The sequence below is a fragment of the Lygodium microphyllum genome, chromosome 8, assembly GCF_053477565.2.
Source record: "Lygodium microphyllum isolate KBCC chromosome 8, Lygodium_microphyllum_v1.1.10, whole genome shotgun sequence".
Taxonomy (NCBI): domain Eukaryota; kingdom Viridiplantae; phylum Streptophyta; class Polypodiopsida; order Schizaeales; family Lygodiaceae; genus Lygodium; species Lygodium microphyllum.
The window spans coordinates 34,019,573-34,025,897 of record NC_141142.1 but is presented as its reverse complement, the minus strand read 5'-3'; positions in this window follow the sequence as shown (position 1 = coordinate 34,025,897).

The window sequence follows — 6,325 nt, the reverse complement described above, 5'->3', positions numbered from 1 at the left end:
ATCCAATGCTTTCATACTATAAATGATGAAGTCTCAACATACACAATCATATGCTTTGACAAAGTCCATGCTAATGAGGATTGATTGTTGCTCACTCTCAATTGCCCAATCTATGGTTGTGGCCAAATTCAAAATTGCATATTGGATTCACCTTTGAAAGACAAATCCATATAGATTCTAATGTAGAACCTTAGATAGCAAACATTTGATGCTTAGTGCTATAGCCTTTGCAACAATGTTGTAAGAAATTGTGAGCATGCTAAGGGGTCTCCATTGCCTTAGTGTCATTCTCTAATCGTGTGGTACACCATTGATTTATAGTAGCCATATAGTCCCTACTATGTTGCTCACATATTGTCTTGCAAAATTCCACAGGCAACCCATTAACTCCAAGGGTTTTCCCATTCTTGGTACCCTTAATGGCATACTCCAATTCATCAACTATGAACGGGGCCTCAAGTTGAGTAGCTTGCTCCTTGGATATGAGAGGCCTAGCTCCATCAAAGAAACATTCTATTTTCCTTTCATAAACAAATGGCTTGCAAAATGGTTGGCTTGCAATACTTACAAGGTGTTCCTTTTGAAAGCATCCAAGATGCCTTCCTTCTACACAACTCTTTTTCCTTCTTTGTCCTCAATGCATCCAAGAAGACGGGGCATCCCCTTTAGCTTCCCATCTAGCGTCTAGTTGGATTTTGTAGCCTAAATTTTATAGATTCCTAAGTTTTAAGAAATAATTAAGTCTCCTATAACAACTTGCACACAATAAACTCATTAGGAAGAATAGAAATAGTAGACAAAAGATCATGTCTAACTTTGGTAGTGAGATCAAAAGTAACTCTCCTTTTACATGTAGCAACTTGGTTATGTTGCTTATGTTAAATGATGTGGATCTAGGACATGACACAAGCTATGGTGGATCAAAGATGTAAACCAAGTTCATAATGACATGGACAAGTAGAGACAAACTATTACACAAGTGAATTAGGTTCCAAGATAGATTAGCTTGGACTCATAAACACAATCTTGTGTAGAATCGACAATGACAGACACTTAACTGAAAGTACAAAGCATCATGATATTGTGTTCATTTCATAGTCAAGTACAATGCTTTATAGGCTTTGAGTTGTTCCACTCTCCTCACTGTGCATATGGGATTCAGGACAGCTCCTCTTGGAGCATACATCATTTGTCTATTTCTCAACACCCCCCTCAAATGATGAGTCCCTACACTTGCTGGCTTTTGCTCCCCCTTCATGATAACATGGCCCGGAAGACTAGCTCATAGGCAGCCTAGTCAAGTTAAAGCTTGAGACTTTACATCTTGGCAAGGGTTGTACAAATCAAATCCACTAAGGAAAAGAAAGATCCACTATGGGAAAAACATATGAAAGATACAATGAAAGTTCTTCAAAACAATTTGTCAGAGTTGTTGATGGTAGCAGAAGCATATTCTTCTTCTTCTGCTTCTTCCATGAATTGGTTTTGGTGATGATCACTTTGCAATTGTTGGGCTCTCTTCTTGTGGAAAAATTCACTGGCTACATGGCCAATCTTACCACAATAGTGACATGTAATCCGATCCTTGTTATTGTTGTTGATGAATCCTCGACCTCTTCCTTTAGGTCCAGCAGCTCCTTTGGTGTACAAAAGATTGTCCCTAGATGATGAGACATTGTCTTTTGCATTCTTGGTTTTTACTTTGCCTTCTTCATCGAGTAGTGAGTGCTCAATATCTTTAAGTGTGAGGCTTGGAACATTACTCAAAGTGGACACAAGATTTTCATATGGATCCTTGTTTACACTTGCAAGCAGTACGGCTATTGCTTCATCTTCCTCAATATTCTTTTTAAGAGATGCAAGTTGAGTTTTTAAACTCTTAAACTTATTAATGTGTATGGTCATAGAAGCACTGTCTTTGATATCCAGTTTATAAAACTGCATGAGAAGTTTTACCTTTGAATTCTTTGCTTGAGTACCAAACATTTTATCAAGTTCCTCCCAGGCGGTTTTAGCATTCCTAATGCCAGATATATGATGTAGCACATCATCACTTAATCCCCAAGCAATGATGCCTAGTGCCTTATTATTCATCTTCTTCCATTCTTTGGATTTGAACTGGTCTTCTTCAACGAACCCGTCTTCATCATCTTCCTTCTTGTTATCTGCATCATCTTCAAACAAGTCCCATAAGTCCTTTCGCATCAGGTGGTACATGGTCTTTTCCTTATAGGCATGGAAGCCTTCTCCATTGAACTTTGCTATTTGCTCAAGTTCTGCCATGTTGAGCAGCTCCAATTAACTGAGAAAAGACTAGCAAGGGGGATTTGTGAAGTGTCACAAGGAGGTTAGTGTCAACTAACACTAGTTGAGTATTAATAGATACTATTCTTGAGCTTAGTATTGAATGTTGGTGCTTGATCTTCTTCTTGCTTGTTGATTTGAAGTGTTAATCTTGCTAGGACTAAGTTCAAACTTAGATAAGAGTGGGAGTGTGTGCCCTCAGTTGAAAGGAACGAGAAATTGAAGAAAAAATGAGCTTGCACCTTGATGGCTATGGCTTCTTAGATTAGGGTTTTGACCCAGGCCTAGTTTTTTCCAGATATCTAGAGCTAGAGTTGATCATTTTGGAAACTTTTTTTATGGAAATGTAGCTTACTCCATGCTCTACAAGAATCCCATGATAATCGTCAAGATCGGATATAGCAGTATGCGCGCAGATCAGCGAAACGTAACCAAGTGCAGTTATGGCAGCGACATCGAATTTCAGCAATGCCAGGCTTGTAGGTATCCAATGTCAGGCTTAGATGTGATAGGCAGAAGCTCCTTGAGTAGAAGAACAATCCTCTTGAAGAAAGCACACTGAAATATTGCCTGGTTTGAGAGATATGAGAGCTCAAAGTGAGGTATGTCCTGCAGGCCACAAACTGGGGCTATGGCAGCAACTGACAATAGTGACAATGCTAAGGTCCAAATAGCCAAATCTCATGGATTGATGTGATACATGGAAGCTTTGTGAGGTGGAGAACAACTTTCCAGAAGGAAGCTCAGAGAGATTTGGTATGTGGAGTGAGATACAGGAGCTTCAAGATGACAAGGTGTTGCTGGCTATGGCTGCCACAAGGTCCAACTGAGATTTGAAGTTGAAACTGAAGATATGAGCTGAATGTGGGCTGGTTAGAGATCACCAGAGATGAAGGGAGACTAGAGATTCAGAGTGTGAGCTGTGCCATGCCCAACTGGGCTCTGATACCATGTTAAATGATGTGGATCTAGGACACGACACAAGCTATGGTGGATCAAAGATGTAAACCAAGATCATAATGACATGGACAAGTAGAGACAAACTATTACACAAGTGAATTAGGTTCCAAGATAGATTAGCTTGGACTCATAAACACAATCTTGTGTAGAATCGACAATGACAGACACTTAACTGAAAGTACAAAGCATCATGATATTGTGTTCATTTCATAGTCAAGTACAATGCTTTATAGGCTTTGAGTTGTTCCACTCTCCTCACTGTGCATATGGGATTCAGGACAGCTCCTCTTGGAGCATACATCATTTGTCTATTTCTCAACATCTTAGCAGCCCAAATAACGACCTTGTTACATGTGATCCACATCTTTGTGGGGGAGATAGCTTGCCTTTTTGTCTTGTCCCACACATGTTTCACCCTCATAATAGGTCTTGCAGAAATGATCTATTGAGCTAAAATAAGGGTTGACCTTCATTCATGCCATTACTCGACAACGGGCTTAGTAAGGGACAAAAAGTCATTTGAATAGGTAGTGATTTGATGCTACATTATCTGCTAGGATTACCAATTTTCAAGAGACAACATGTTGCACTATCATTAACATAAGCTCTATCCAAGCATGAGACTCTCTAGTTATCCCCTTTTTGATGCTTGTACCATGTGAAGAAAGTCTTTTCCTTTTCACTATAAAGGCAATATCCACCAAATTATGCATGTCTTGGAGCTTGTCCCATTCGGCTCTTTCTATCAAAAGTATTATTCCCCCACCATTGACCTATCCTCCTTCTCTAAGGTCACATTCTAGTCCCCCATGCATTCGGGATTGTTGTGAGTCTTTCTATGACCATATACCATTGTTAATGTCTATAAAAAGAGACTCTTACTTGATTCATAGACTAATAACATATTAATCAAGAATTTCTAAAGCAATAGGTGAACCCTCCTTCTCTACTCCACATAAGCTTGGGCATTAGAGAATCTTTGATTAGCCCCATTGAGTTGCCTTTACATGCATGTTGACAACCAGCCATGCCAAACAAGCAACCAAAGCCATTCGAGAGCACCATGAAGGCTTTTTTTTTGCAAGAGGATAATGTGCAGAAGTTTAGATTTTTGACTAACACAATGGCATTTCCAATAAATTGAATGCCTCTCAATCTCAGACACCCCATTTTTCTAACTTTGGAGGGTTTCAAGTATGACACGACGAGGGAAACTATCAATCCAATAACAAATCGAGTGTCCATTAAACCCCTCTTCATGAGAGTTTTCAGGTAACACAGATAGATTTGACTAGGGCTATATTTTTTTGGCCATGCAATGACAATTGTGGATAATGATCATTGGAAACATACATGGAACAAAATTTAGGAGTTTGGGGTTGGATTTTCCCTACTATCTTACCAATCAATGTAGCATGATGTTTTTAATAAGTTCCACTCAAAGGTGAAGGAGCAGGTTGAAAGGGTCATTCACACAACTTGGGCCTAACTAGATATACTATTATATCAAATGGTTGGCAATGGTGACCATTGATAAACATCATGTTGGTTTTATCAAGGGGAATATGTTCTTAAAGGCCATATATAGAATAGGAAAAATTAAGTTAGAGGAGCATAATCAAGAGATTTTATGTAAGACTATTGAAAAGATAGGGCATCATCATGTGGTGCAAGTTATTATGGATAATGTGAAGAATTATAAAAATGCAACTAGACTTTTAGGAGGGCGATATCCAAATATTACATGTAGTGGTTGCAATGAGGTTGCAACACTCACTCGCTTAATTGAGTTGTAAAATATTGGAATGAAAAGGAGGATATAGCTTGGTTTGTTGTAGGAGAGTTGTCAAGTTTGTTCTAAGGAGAAGTTGAGTAGTTGATATTTACTAGGCTCGAATGTCATGCATGCTAGAGCTTCCTCCAAAGATAAGATTTTACACACATTTTTATACTTTGGAATCTTACTTCAATCAAGGGTGCTATGATAGGGACATTCTAATGCATGGAGATGTACAACTAGAAGGTTGAGTAAAGTATGTGAGTCAAGGATAAGGCTATCGAGTTGTATTCTAATTGTTTGAACATGGATAACTGGTGGTGGGATGTGGATGATGCATATCATATAATGATGCATACCATGTATACCATACATAGCATGGATGAAGAAGTGGCAAACATGGGAAAAGTATGGATGACATTGTTGCAAGAATTCAATTATTGAAATTTTTTTGAGAAAGCCACAAATTAAAAGGGAGAAGAATTGAGAGATAATTCTTGCACAAGACACCCATTGGGTACAATCATCCCTCCATGCATTGGGAGGGCACTTCCCTATGCATGTATTTTTTATTTTAGATTTTCTTCTTGCCCAATATACATGCCAAGCCTCACTTTTAGACACTCACTTTGCATTAATGCTTTTTTCCAAAAATATGATCCTAAAAAGATCAATCTCTATCCTATGCTCATAAATTTTCAATAGAATAATATTGTAGACTTTTTAATCTTTTTTGGAAAATAATATTCCAATAAATCTTCTGCACATGTGCACATATAATAATTGTGTGCTATGGAGCACTTATAAAAATATAATAAATTCACATTGATGAAATATCAATAAATAAATAGTCATTATCTGTTAACTTGTGCTTCTCCAAAATTATAATCCACTAATCATTGTAGCATAAAACACATTAATTCACTCAATGTCCACCTTGCACAATGCAATCGGTGCCATGCATTCACATGCATGACAAGTCACGATCATATAGTGAATTATTAGATAGAAATTCACATAAAATAAATAATCAAATCTATTTTTTATAACACACTCCCTAGTTGAGGAGCAACTATTCTCAATTGCTCTAAAATAAAATACTCATAGAAAAATAATTAATATCCTCTTAAACTTAGAGTACAACACATTTAAAAGACTCAAGTTAAGAACATGGGGAAGGGCAAGAAGTGAGTTTTTGAGTGAGCTTTTGAGCGAGTTTTTTTTGGCAACCCTCTATTCTTATTCCACATAGTTCACTTATTCCAACCTTACATGTCCCCACCT